The following is a 14,986-nucleotide window of genomic DNA, read 5'->3' on the forward strand; positions in this document are numbered from 1 at the left end:
CGCGCAGAGCGGTAGAGTATACAGCCCAAGACCTGACACTCCAGGGCAGTGGGAGGGGAGAAGATGCCGGGGACCGCACAGAGCGGTAGAGTATACAGCCCAAGACCTGTCTCTCCAGGGCAGTGGGAGGGGAGAAGATGCCGGGGACCGCACAGAGCGGTAGAGTATACAGCCCAAGACCTGACACTCCAGGGCAGTGGGAGGGGAGAAGATGCCGGGGACCGCACAGAGCGGTAGAGTATACAGCCCAAGACCTGACACTCCAGGGCAGGGGGAGGGGAGAAGATGCCGGGGACCGCGCAGAGCGGTAGAGTATACAGCCCAAGACCTGACACTCCAGGGCAGGGGGAGGGGAGAAGATGCCGGGGACCGCGCAGAGCGGTAGAGTATACAGCCTAAGACCTGTCTCTCCAGGGCAGGGGGAGGGGAGAAAGTGCCGGGGACCGCGCAGAGTATACAGCCCAAGACCTGTCTCTCCAGGACAGCGGGAGGGGAGAAGATGCCGGGGACCGCACAGAGTATACAGCCCAAGACCTGTCTCTCCAGGGCAGGGGGAGGGGAGAAAGTGCCGGGGACCGCGCAGAGCGGTAGAGTATACAGCCCAAGACCTGACACTCCAGGGCAGGGGGAGGGGAGAAGATGCCAGGGACCGCGCAGAGCGGTAGAGTATACAGGCCATGACCTGTCTCTCCAGGGCAGTGGGAGGGGAGAAGATGCCGGGGACCGCGCAGAGCGGTAGAGTATACAGCCCAAGACCTGACACTCCAGGGCAGGGGGAGGGGAGAAGATGCCAGGGACCGCGCAGAGCGGTAGAGTATACAGGCCATGACCTGTCTCTCCAGGGCAGTGGGAGGGGAGAAAGTGCCGGGGACCGCACAGAGCGGTAGAGTATACAGGCCATGACCTGTCTCTCCAGGGCAGTGGGAGGGGAGAAGATGCCGGGGACCGCGCAGAGCGGTAGAGTATACAGCCCAAGACCTGGCACTCCAGGACAGCGGGAGGGGAGAAGATGCCGGGGACCGCGCAGAGTATACAGCCCAAGACTCCGCAGTGTATCAGAGTCATTCAGGCTCAGACTGGCCCATAGGGTAACGGGAATCTCCCGGTGGGCACCTGTGCAGATCTGGGCTCCCAAACCCACTGTATGGGGCTGTACTTGGCATAATTATATCTGACTGAGTTCCTGGATCGGCCGCACGCATCTCATTGTCAGGTTCCCTATAAATTCTAGTTACCTGCAGATTAACCCTGTATGTGCAGGTTAATAGCGTTCCTGAAGGTGACAGATTCTGCGCAGCACCTCCCCAGGTGTGATCTCAGAACTCCCTTGACCAAGCAGAAGTCACATCACCCCTCCATTAATCACAGCTCTCCCATTCCGCTCCCATGTGCACTTGCGCCCTCTGCTGGCAGAAAACGTACTGCCGTGCAGCGCCAAGCTCGGCCTCTGCTACCCCATGCCATTGGTTGCGGACAGGTCCGGCGCGTTACTGCCACCTAGCCCACGTGACACACTATTCTGCCACTCGCCGGTGAAGCGTCTTCGTCCTGTAACGCTAACATCCCAGTGACATTTATTAAGACGCTACTGAAAGTTACACGCACACGTTCTATGCACGTTACGGTAAACCCAGCACCTTGGCGTCGCTTCCCAGGATGTTGCACTTGCTAGTTCCTTCGAGCATGCGCATATCAAACACTAGTCTCAGGAACAGGGCACGTCACAGAGCCTGCACAGAACGCATGCGCATTACAGAGGCACATGATGTGATCATGCTTAGATGTCCTAAGAGGATTGTCGCTGTAGGACGCTCCACTACTGGTATGAACAATCGGAACTCACACACCGGAGCAGAACTAGCTCCACCCTGTGACGGTGAGGCTTGAGCACGAGCGCGCATGAGCGAGCACAGTCCCGTCTGTGACATCACGGCCCCGCCTCCTGGAGCCGCTGTGGCCTCAGTCATGAAGACGCCTGGGTGTGCACGTGGCTGCCGGCTCAATTCCACAATTTATTATTTGCAACATATTTTTTTACATGGTTAATAACAAGCAGAATTACCCATAGAATGTAAGTGCGCAAGGACAGGGTCCTCTCCCCTCTGTACCAGTCTGTCATTGTGAAGTTGTTTACTGTAAACAGTATCTATACAGCACCATGGAATTAATGGTGTTATATAAATAATAATAAAGCAGAAATGATGACGGTGAGAAGATGCAGAGCGGGGCCAGGTGTGTAAATGGGTTGTTATTTAATCACTTGTGTGGTGCCAGTAACGTAAGCTCCCCGCGCCTAAGCCCACACTGACCACCCGCCGATGTAAGCTTCCCGCGCCTAAGCCCACACTGACCACCCGCCGACGTAAGCTCCCCGCGCCTAAGCCTACACTGACCACCCGCCGACGTAAGCTCCCCGCGCCTAAGCCCACACTGACCACCCGCCGACGTAAGCTCCCCGCGCCTAAGCCCACACTGACCACCCGCCGACGTAAGCTCCCCGCGCCTAAGCCCACACTGACCACCCGCCGACGTAAGCTCCCCGCGCCTAAGCCCACACTGACCACCCGCCGACGTAAGCTTCCCGCACCTAAGCCTACACTGACCACCCGCCATCCTCTGCTCTTCCTAGCGCCGCTCCGATCCTGCACCGCCATCTTGTGACCGCAACTTCTGACAGTGAGTCAGAGGCAGAACTAATAGTCACAAGTAGGGTTGAGCGACTTTGACCTTTTTAGGGTCGAGTCATGTTTCGCGAAACCCGACTTTTTGAAAAGTCGAGTCGGGCGAAATCGGCCGATTACTGCGAAAAGTCGAGGATCAGCCGGAACACGAAACCCTATGCACGTCAATGGGGATTATTTTTCTCTCTGTCTCTGTCTCTCTCTCTCTCCCCTCCGTCCCATATTCCCCTCCGTCCCAGCACAGAAAATCTCGTGTTACACATTGCAAATCCCTACTGCGCACAAGCGATAAAATGATGATAGCCGTGCACGCCCCTAACCCCTATGTCATCACTCTGCCCACACTCCTTCATTGGCTGAAAAAATAGCGCTAAACGCGTCATACAAAACGCGACTTTGGCGCCAAGATCGCGTACCGCATGGCCGACCCCACACAGGGATCGGGTCGGGTTTCATGAGACGCCGACTTTGCCAAAAGTCGGCGACTTATGAAAATGAACGATCCGTTTCGCTCAACCCTAGTCACAAGCAGGGCCCAGGGCTGCCACCAGGCATTTCAGGGCCCACACTGGAAAAACTTTTGTGCCCCCTTGGGACTCCGCCCAGGCTCCACACCAGCTCCGCCTCCACAGCTCAAACCATCCACAGTCCCACTACCCACTCTTGGAAAAACACTAGTAGTGATGAGCGAATATACTCATTACTCGAGATTTCTCGAGCACGCTCGGGTGTCCTCCGAGTATTTGTAAGTGCTCAGAGATTTAGTTTTCCTTGCAGCAGCTGAATGATTTACAGCTACTAGCCAGCTTGATTACATGTGGGGATTCCTTAGCAACCAAGCAACCCCCACATGTACTTATGCTGGCAAACAGATGTAAATCATTCAGCTGCGGGGAAGAAAACAATCTCCGAGCACTAAAAAATACTCGGAAGACACCCGAGCGTGCTCGGGAAATCTCGAGTAACGAGTATATTCGCTCATCACTATTAATCACACATTGACACTTCCCATCAAACACCAGATCACATACAGGTCCTTCTCAAAAAATTAGCATATAGTGTTAAATTTCATTATTTACCATAATGTAATGATTACAATTAAACTTTCATATATTATAGATTCATTATCCACCAACTGAAATTTGTCAGGTCTTTTATTGTTTTAATACTGATGATTTTGGCATACAACTCCTGATAACCCAAAAAACCTGTCTCAATAAATTAGCATATCAAGAAAAGGTTCTCTAAATGACCTATTACCCTAATCTTCTGAATCAACTAATTAACTCTAAACACATGCAAAAGATACTTGAGGCTTTTAAAAACTCCCTGCCTGGTTCATTACTCAAAACCCCCATCATGGGTAAGACTAGCGACCTGACAGATGTCAAGAAGGCCATCATTGACACCCTCAAGCAAGAGGGTAAGACCCAGAAAGACATTTCTCAACAAATAGGCTGTTCCCAGAGTGCTGTATCAAGGCACCTCAATGGTAAGTCTGTTGGAAGGAAACAATGTGGCAGAAAACGCTGTACAACGAGAAGAGGTGACCGGACCCTGAGGAAGATTGTGGAGAAGGACCGATTCCAGACCTTGGGGAACCTGAGGAAGCAGTGGACTGAGTCTGGTGTGGAAACATCCAGAGCCACCGTGCACAGGCGTGTGCAGGAAATGGGCTACAGGTGCCGCATTCCCCAGGTAAAGCCACTTTTGAACCATAAACAGCGGCAGAAGCGCCTGACCTGGGCTACAGAGAAGCAGCACTGGACTGTTGCTAAGTGGTCCCAAGTACTTTTTTCTGATGAAAGCAAATTTTGCATGTCATTCGGAAATCAAGGTGCCAGAGTCTGGAGGAAGACTGGGGAGAAGGAAATGCCAAAATGCCTGAAGTCCAGTGTCAAGTACCCACAGTCAGTGATGGTGTGGGGTGCCATGTCAGCTGCTGGTGTTGGTCCACTTTGTTTCATCAAGGGCAGGGTCAATGCAGCTAGCTATCAGGAGATTTTGGAGCACTTCATGCTTCCATCGGCTGAAATGCTTTATGGAGATGAAGATGAAGATTTCATTTTTCAGCACGACCTGGCACCTGCTCACAGTGCCAAAACCACTGGTAAATGGTTTACTGACCATGGTATTACTGTGCTCAATTGGCCTGCCAACTCTCCTGACCTGAACCCCATAGAGAATCTGTGGGATATTGTGAAGAGAAAGTTGAGAGACGCAAGACCCAACACTCTGGATGAGCTTAAGGCCGCTATTGAAGCATCCTGGGCCTCCATAACATCTCAGCAGTGTCACAGGCTGATTGCCTCCATGCCACGCCGCATTGAAGCAGTCATTTCTGCCAAAGGATTCCCGACCAAGTATTGAGTGCATAACTGAACATTATTATTTGATGGTTTTTTTGTTTGTTATTAAAAAACACTTTTATTTGATTGGACGGGTGAAATATGCTAATTTATTGAGACAGGTGTTTTGGGTTATCAGGAGTTGTATGCCAAAATCATCAGTATTAAAACAATAAAAGACCTGACAAATTTCAGTTGGTGGATAATGAATCTATAATATATGAAAGTTTAATTGTAATCATTACATTATGGTAAATAATGAAATTTAACACTATATGCTAATTTTTTGAGAAGGACCTGTAAGTTTAATTGTAATCATTACATTATGGTAAATAATGAAATTTAACACTATATGCTAATTTTTTGAGAAGGACCTGTACATAGGCATAGCCAGCAGCTTTTGTTTTGGTCATCAGATTTTTTTTTTAATGCGCAACAAGGTAGACTCTTTTATGTAGATCCTACTCTACTGTAACCTATTAAAAATTTGTTAAAATATCCAATACTCTTTTTAGGTTTATTTTTCTTTATGGGAATGTGTCACATACATTTTTTTTTAAATGACCAATATTATCACATGCAAGGGACAAATACCAGCACACCATGGCCAGACCACATAGTGACTGAATAATTCCACATGAAAGGAACAAATACCGCCACACCATGACCAGTCCACATATTACCACCACATAGTGACTGAATAATACCACATACAAGGAAAAAATACCACCAGACCACATACTACCACCTCATAGTGACCAATTAACATCAAATACAAGAGAGAAATACCACCACACCATGACCAGATCACATTACCACCATATAGTGACCTAATAATACCACATGCAAGGCACAAATACCGCCCACACCATGACCAGATCACATATTACCACCACATAGTGACTCAACAATACCTTGTACAAGTGAGAAATAACCCCAGTGATCAGACCACATATTACTACCATAGTGACAGAATAATGCCACATACAAGAAACAAATACCACCAAACCGTGACCAGATCACATATTGCCACCCCATAACGACCACATGCAAGGAACAAATACTGCTACACCATAACCAGACCACATATTACCACCACAGTGACTGAATAATACCACATACAAGGAACAAATACCACCAGACCACATACTACTACCTCATAGTGACCAAATAATATCACACACGAGAGAAATACCGCCACACCATGACCAGATCACATTACCACCATGTAGTGATCAAATAATACCACATGCAAGGCACAAATACCGCCCCACACCATGACCAGATTACATATTACCACCACAGTGACTCAATAATACCTTGTACAAGTGAGAAATAACCCAACAGTAATCATACCACATATTACTACCATAGTGACTGAATAATGCCACATACAAGAAACAAATATCACCACACCGTGACCAGACCACATATTGCCACCTCATAATGACCAAATAATAACACAAGGAGCAAATACCGCCACACCATGACCTGACCACATATTACCACCCCATAATGACCGAATGATACCACAAGGTACAAATACCACCACACCGTGACCAGGCCACATATTGTCACCCCATAATGACCAAATATCACATACAAGGAACAAATACTACCACACCATGAACAGATAATATATTGCCACCACTTAGTGACTGAATAATACATACAAGCAAGAAATACCCTCACACCATGACCAGACCGCATATTACCACCACATAGTGACCGAATACAATACTAATAATTAAAAAAAACAATACCAATACTACCGTAAGTGCCATTATACACAGGATCTATGTACATCGTATACAATGTATAGTGTAAGTGTACAAGTAATACATGGACTCACCAGTGACTTTATACACATGAACTCTGTATACAGATTGTGTATGTATATATGAGTTGTGCTCAAAAGATTATACTCCAGCAGAATTTTTGCTTTCTGTCTTTTTTCAGAGACTATGAATAATAACACCAAAACTTTTTCTCCACTCATGGTTAGTGGTTGGGTGAAGCCATTTATTGTCAAACTACTGTGTTTTCGCTTTTTAAATCATAATGACAACCCAAAACATGCAAATGACCCTGATCGAAAGTTCACATACCCAGGTGATTTTGGCCTGATACCATGTACATAAGTTGACACGAATGGGTTTGAAAGGCTACTAATGGTAACATCCTCACCTGTGACCTGTTTGCTTGCAATCAGTGTGTGTGCATAAAAGCTGAGGGAGTTTCTGGGATCCAGACAGACTCTTGCATCTTTCATCTAGCCACTGACGTTTCTGGATTGTGAGTCATGGGGAAAGCAAAAGAATTGTCAACGGATCTACCCGAAAAGGTAGTTGAACTGTACAGGTCCTTCTCAAAAAATTAGCATATAGTGTTAAATTTCATTATTTACCATAATGTAATGATTACAATTAAACTTTCATATACTATAGATTCATTATCCACCAACTGAAATTTGTCAGGTCTTTTATTGTTTTAATACTGATGATTTTGGCATACAACTCCTGATAACCCAAAAAACCTGTCTCAATAAATTAGCATATTTCACCCGACCAATCAAATAAAAGTGTTTTTTAATACCAAACAAAAAAACCATCAAATAATAATGTTCAGTTATGCACTCAATACTTGGTCGGGAATCCTTTGGCAGAAATGACTGCTTCAATGCGGCGTGGCATGGAGGCAATCAGCCTGTGACACTGCTGAGATGTTATGGAGGCCCAGGATGCTTCAATAGCGGCCTTAAGCTCATCCAGAGTGTTGGGTCTTGCGTCTCTCAACTTTCTCTTCACAATATCCCACAGATTCTCTATGGGGTTCAGGTCAGGAGAGTTGGCAGGCCAATTGAGCACAGTAATACCATGGTCAGTAAACCATTTACCAGTGGTTTTGGCACTGTGAGCAGGTGCCAGGTCGTGCTGAAAAATGAAATCTTCATCTCCATAAAGCATTTCAGCTGATGGAAGCATGAAGTGCTCCAAAATCTCCTGATAGCTAGCTGCATTGACCCTGCCCTTGATGAAACACAGTGGACCAACACCAGCAGCTGACATGGCACCCCACACCATCACTGACTGTGGGTACTTGACACTGGACTTCAGGCATTTTGGCATTTCCTTCTCCCCAGTCTTCCTCCAGACTCTGGCACCTTGATTTCCGAATGACATGCAAAATTTGCTTTCATCAGAAAAAAGTACTTGGGACCACTTAGCAACAGTCCAGTGCTGCTTCTCTGTAGCCCAGGTCAGGCGCTTCTGCCGCTGTTTATGGTTCAAAAGTGGCTTTACCTGGGGAATGCGGCACCTGTAGCCCATTTCCTGCACACGCCTGTGCACGGTGGCTCTGGATGTTTCCACACCAGACTCAGTCCACTGCTTCCTCAGGTTCCGGTCACCTCTTCTCGTTGTACAGCGTTTTCTGCCACATTGTTTCCTTCCAACAGACTTACCATTGAGGTGCCTTGATACAGCACTCTGGGAACAGCCTATTTGTTGAGAAATTTCTTTCTGGGTCTTACCCTCTTGCTTGAGGGTGTCAATGATGGCCTTCTTGACATCTGTCAGGTCGCTAGTCTTACCCATGATGGGGGTTTTGAGTAATGAACCAGGCAGGGAGTTTTTAAAAGCCTCAGGTATCTTTTGCATGTGTTTAGAGTTAATTAGTTGATTCAGAAGATTAGGGTAATAGGTCATTTAGAGAACCTTTTCTTGATATGCTAATTTATTGAGACAGGTTTTTTGGGTTATCAGGAGTTGTATGCCAAAATCATCAGTATTAAAACAATAAAAGACCTGACAAATTTCAGTTGGTGGATAATGAATCTATAGTATATGAAAGTTTAATTGTAATCATTACATTATGGTAAATAATGAAATTTAACACTATATGCTAATTTTTTGAGAAGGACCTGTATATATGGATGGAAATGGATACAAAAAATATATCCAACATTGCCCTCATGCGCTCGACATTTTTTTTCATGAAGCAGAGGGTCGGGGGATGGAGCAGGAGGGCCCTGGGGATGAAAGGGGTACCGGGATTGGGGGTTCAACATCATTTCTCTCAACTCTGACATGTAAATCATGTCAGGAGAGGGAGAATATTTTAATTGCGGACACACTTTTTTTTTATTTCATTGCCGTTACTCATTGAATATTGGCATTCACATGATCAGGTAGCTGAAACCCCGTAGATTTTCAGACTCTGGGGGGCACCATACCCATATTCCTGATCACCATTTTAAAACTAAAATGAGAAAATAAGGCCAGTTAGCAGGCGTCATTTTAATGCGTATCAGCAGTCGCTAAGGGTTCACCCACACTGGCATATATTCTCTCATTATGACCCAACTCAAACTCTGCAGAGTGTGATCCGAGTGTGATTGCATGAGAATTACAGCACAGGTGAAGAGAAGATGAAGAAAGTTATTTGTAGGTCTTCTCCATTGTCTCTGAGAATATATCGGACTGTAATCGATTGGATAGTCTTGTATAGGTACATGTGATCCAAATATCGGGGCAGTGCAGACCTGCGAATATTTCCTCTTACTCAATCGGTATATATATATATATAATTGTCTAAGGGGTACTTCCGTCTTTCTGTCCTCAACTTCCGTCATGGAAATCATGCGTCGCTGATTGATCTCGGCAGCTGCCTGTCATGGCTGCGGCGACCAATCAGCGACGGGCACAGTCCGATTAGTCCCTCCCCTACTCCCGTGCAGTCAGTGCCCGGCGCCCGCTCCATAATCCCCTCCAGTCACCGCTCACACAGGGTTAATGGCAGCGGTAACGGGCCACGGTGTAACGCACTCCGTTACCGCTGCTATTAATCCTGTGTGTCCACAACTATTAACTATTGATGCTGCCTATGCAGCATCAATAGTAAAAATATGTAATGTTAAAAATAATTTAAAAAAAAACAAACAAAAAACTGCTATACTCACCATCCGCCGCCTTTCCCGCTCCTCACGACGCTCTGGTGACCGCTCCATGCAAGTGGCAGGTTCCGGTGGCAAGGATGGTATGTGAGAAGGACCTGACATGACATCACGGTCATGTGACCACGACGTCATCACAGGTCCTGCGCTCATAACAACCCTGGGACTGGAAGCTGCCGCGTGCACCGCACACAGGGCCAGGACTTCAACGGGCCTTCGGAAGGTGAGTATGTTTATTTCTTATTTTAAGTCTGTATACTACATGGCTGGGCAATATATTACGTGACTGGGCAATATACTGCGTGACTGGGCAATATACGTGGCTGGGCAATATACTACGTGGCTGGGCAATATACTACGTGGCTGGGCAATATACTATGTCACTGGGCAATATACTACGTCGCTGGGCAATATACTACGTGGCTGGGCAATATGCTACGTCGCTGGGCAATATACTACGTCACTGGGCAATATACTACATCGCTGGGCAATGTACTACGTGGCTGGGCAATGTACTGCGTGGCTGGGCAATGTACTGCGTGGCTGGGCAATATACTGCGTGGCTGGGCAATATACTGCGTGGACATGCATATTCTAGAATACCCGATGCGTTCGAATCGGGCCACCATCTAGTGAGAAAATAATCACAGATCTTCCCTGCACTATAGAACACGGAGCCTACAGTGATGATGTTAAATGCCATAGTTTCTCTTTTGCGTCTGTTGTAACATGATTTGTGAAAATTACCGAAGCTTTATACCAAATTTTATACTTGATTATATTGATGAAAACATAATAGAATATTTAAAAGAAAAAAAGATAGTGTCTTCATTTAGCAAAAAAGAAACCTGTTGCTGCTCCTCAAATGGGTAATTTTTGGACTACCACTTGTCAAATACTCATTTTCAAAAGCTTCTTCTGAGTTCAATGCCTATGCTATAACACTGGCATTTGGGAAGGATGTGTTCCACGTATGGTAAATCTGGCTTTTCCCCTAACACTTCTATATTTATAGACTCCCATTGGAAGCAATTTCTCACTTATGGGCCGTAACTCAATAAATGGACAAATGCCAGTTGAAGATGTCCTGCATATTCTCCTTTAGAACCTGGGTCTTTCAAACTGTTTTTCTTATTCTCATATGCCCAATGAAGATCTTTTTGTAATTGAAATATTGCTTATTATAAAAATATATACGCCAAATCACTTCACACTAAATCAGTGTACGGTTAAATTAGTGTACGGTTTCACTGCGGTACTTTATTCTCAGTTTTCTTCTCATACACAAAAAAACAGACAGAATTTCATCAATGTTGGATTTGATTTTCATCAGCTTTTCTTCTGTGTCTTTTTCTTTTACTTTTGGTCTCATTATTTTTGTGAAGAAAACAAAATTGTAGGTTGTCTAAAAACATTTCTACCAATCTGTCAGAGAAAAATAACATGTACTGTTTTTTTTTCAGACCTATTCACTTGAAAGGGTATCTTTGGTCCACAAATCTGACCAAAGCAGGACATCTTTTCATTTTATGAAAACCATTGGTCTGCAGAAATGAACAAAAACATATCGCCATGTTAATAGACAATGTGACATCAATAAAATAATCTGACGTGTGAATGGAGCCTTAGGCTGCAAATGAAAAGATGTCAGGTTTTCAATATAATCAATGAAAAATACTGCAGATTGTAAGAAAACATAACATTAGCCTTCAAGTTGAATATTTTATTTGGTAAACTGAAAAGCAACGGAGAGAATGACTACATATAAAACTATCTGCTTAAAACAGTAATAATTAAAACATGATTTATGTCTACAAGTTGTGCAAATACAGAGTTTTCAAACAACTTCATTCTAGAAAAAGGACATGTTAGAGGTTTCTCTAGAATTCTAAAAAAAACAAAAGCTTTATTGGTAAACAAAACAGGTCCAGAAGAATAGAAGGAGATCAACAATGCCTTCGTGGCACAGATGATCCTCTGCGCTAATTAAGCCTTCTTTAAGGGCGATTGCAGACTCAGTGGCTTGCTGCACCAGTCCGACACTTTGCCAACGTGATGCTCAGTGACTACATCATTTGGTTAAAAAATTGTGCATCATGGTTGGAAGAGTCTCAGATGCTTACAGCAGGTAACCTAACCCCCCTAATCTACCCAACCTTCAGCGTAAACTGTAAGGTCACATCAACATTTTGATTTTTAAACCCATCAGATTTTTAAAAACAAAAATAGACAAACCCAAAAATTAAAACGTGTCAGCAGCTGAAAAACTTCATCTTACGAGGCATTTCTATTGCTACAGCTGGTCATAAACTGCAGCAATGTGCAGGCAATTCAAAAACAACCTACCCTACAATCAGGTTACAAGAGATGTCTACATAAGCTTTCAATGGATGAGTACAGTTAAACTATTTTTATTCTAAGTGACCGAATGACGACATTATGGAATAAGACACATAGATTGTCTGTACCGGCTTGTAGAGCGTACGCTTCGTTTTTATTGTGCTAATGTCAGTGTCCCGGTGTAAATCTACCCAAAACGTTAATTGCCTGCGAAATGCAAGTTACAGCAACATAACTGCCAGGTCTAAACAGCATAACGAAGGACAGATAACTTGGTCATGTTTTATATAGACCTTGCGTTAACTAGTACCGTGTGTATGCAATAAAACTGTTGGTTTGATGGTATTTCCTATAAAAATGTAAGGGTATTATAATACAAGCAGCCATAGCTTTATTTAAGTCAAGTTCTCACATGGATTTGTGTTGCCCACTCCATTGACAGCATGAAGCAGAGAGTGGCTGACACTGAAAACCTTCAGCATTTTAGAGAAACATGTGGTTGAAAACAAGGGTACTCGTCACAGAGGCACGAGACCCTGCAGGGTTCTTCTCCCTGCTTGCTCAGCTAGACCAACAGCAGTAGGAAGATGCTTGCTGGGACAGCGTAATTGTATTCTAGTGCAGGAGCCGATATCAGATTTATGCTGCCCGTGGTTAGTGCAGCGTGAATCATCACAGGTTATCTAACTTATCACCACACTTTTTTCTACTGCAAATGGGGGGAATTTGAAAGTAGCACACAGACCCAAATGTCAACAGCTGCAAATTGTGGCTATCCTTCCTACAATGAGAAACCAATATAAATCTACACACACACAGCTGGTAAACTAAGTATAGAACACGTCACCAATTTTCTGAGGAAATATATTTCTAAAGATGCTATTGACATGAAATTCTCACTAGATATTTGGTAACAACCCATCCAGCCCACACAGGCAAAGAAATCAAACCATGGATGTGTAATAAATAAAAGTACTGAACACAAAGAAAGAGGGGTGCAAAAAGCCATGGAAAGTCATGACATCAGCTGAAATCTATTAGTAATTAAAAAGCAAACCTGCCATTTAGAGAAAAATAATATCACCTGGTTCAACGGAAGGCTTATAAGATGTCTCATTATCAAGGTGCCACACAAGAAACATTAAAAAATCAGTGAGCTGTCTCAAGAGCTTTACAAACTTATTGTTTCAGAACATACTAATACCATTGCTTACAGAAGAATTTCTAAACTACAGATGCTTCCAGTGAGAACTGTTGGAGCCATAGTCCAAAAGCGGAAAGATAATTTCACCATAAACTGGCCAAGAAAAGGTGCGCAGCCCAACATTTTTAAGACAGAGGAGTGAAAAGAATTATCAGAAGGGTTGTCCATGAGCCAAGAACAACCTGTGGAGAGAGTCAGATAGACCTGGAATCAGCAGATACAATTGTTTCAAAGAAAACTAAGTAATGCACTCAACCTCTATGGCCTTTTTGCATGCTCATTCTGTCAGACTCCATTGCTGAACAAATAGCAGGTTCAAGCGTGTTTAAAGTTTGCTCAACAACATTTAGACAAGTATGTGAAATACTGGGAAAATATAGTCTGGTCAGATGAGACCAAAATTGAACTATTTGGATGCTGTAATACACACCATATTTGGACAAATGTACAGAGACATTCTTGATAAAAATCTGCTGCCATCTACCAGGATGGTGAAGATGAAATGAAGGTGGACATTTCAGCAAGACAATGATCCCAAACAGAAGTTCATAGAAGAACCACGCTTCAGGATTTGAAGACTGTTTGTGTGTAAGAATGGGCAAAAATCACACCTGAGCGATGCATGTAACTAGTTTCTCCAAAATGCGAGGAGTCGTCTTGAAGCTGTCATCACCAACAAAGGCTTTTGTACAAAGTAAGACATTTGAGTTTAATACTTTTATACTTTTACCCGGTGTCAATTTTCAGTATTACACATAACTCAATTTATTGACACCTATTGTTTGATTAACTTGCTTTTGTGTATTGGACAGGGTTACCACCGACATCTGGTGAAAATTTCATGTCAATAGCACCTTTAATTTTTTTAGGCTGAAAGTGCCCCTCTCGGCTTATACTCAAGTCATTGTCCTAGGGGGTGGGCGAAGCGGCAGGAGTGGCGGCTGTCACATCATACTCACCTTCTCCCGGCACGGTCTCTGCACAGGTGTGGAGCGCATATTCATTACGTTAATGAGCGGTACTATGTGACCGCTGAACACAGGAACAAGCTGCCGATGCGCGCCAGAGACGATCGGAGAAGCAGGAACGTGCAGAGACCGCGCCAGGAGGGGGCGAGTATGACAGGGGAGGGTGAGCCATGCAATATTCATCTGTCCCCGTTTCACTGCCGGGCTCTGTCTTCCGCGTCCTCTGGCTGTGACGATGACGTGTTTAGTGCATGCCCTCTGCCTGAACAGTCACAACGGCGCGCGGCGGTGGAACAAGGACAGGTGAACGTCACAAGTGCCGGGGGCCTGAGCCAGAGGTGACACCAGCATCTGGCCCCCATAGTGCGCCGGAGTCCCCGCGTGCTCAGGACACAGGCACCTGGTGCCCAGCGAGAGGTAAGTATATCATTTTTTTTTTAATCGCAGCAGCAGCATATGGGGCATATATTCTATTGAGCATCTTATGGGGC

At 44.8% G+C, this 14,986-nt stretch overlaps 1 protein-coding gene across 17 annotated transcripts in view; it reads right to left on the reverse strand.

The window, feature by feature from the left end:
• OSGEPL1 (O-sialoglycoprotein endopeptidase like 1) overlaps nucleotides 1–1,987 on the reverse strand; it is a 165,267-nt gene extending 163,280 nt beyond the window's left edge. For 4 of the 17 annotated variants that reach the window (XM_077275427.1, XM_077275436.1, XM_077275433.1 and 1 more), the window contains exon 1: nucleotides 1,606–1,728. The gene's annotated coding sequence lies outside the window, so the exon portion shown is untranslated. Of the gene's footprint in view, nucleotides 1–1,235; nucleotides 1,553–1,605 lie in introns of those variants that run through there. The other 13 variants (XM_077275422.1, XM_077275438.1, XM_077275431.1 and 10 more) reach the window with 12 other exon arrangements.
• Between the last annotated feature and the right edge of the window lie 12,999 nt (nucleotides 1,988–14,986).

Source organism: Ranitomeya variabilis, chromosome 7 (assembly GCF_051348905.1).
Source record: "Ranitomeya variabilis isolate aRanVar5 chromosome 7, aRanVar5.hap1, whole genome shotgun sequence".
Lineage (NCBI taxonomy): Eukaryota > Metazoa > Chordata > Amphibia > Anura > Dendrobatidae > Ranitomeya > Ranitomeya variabilis.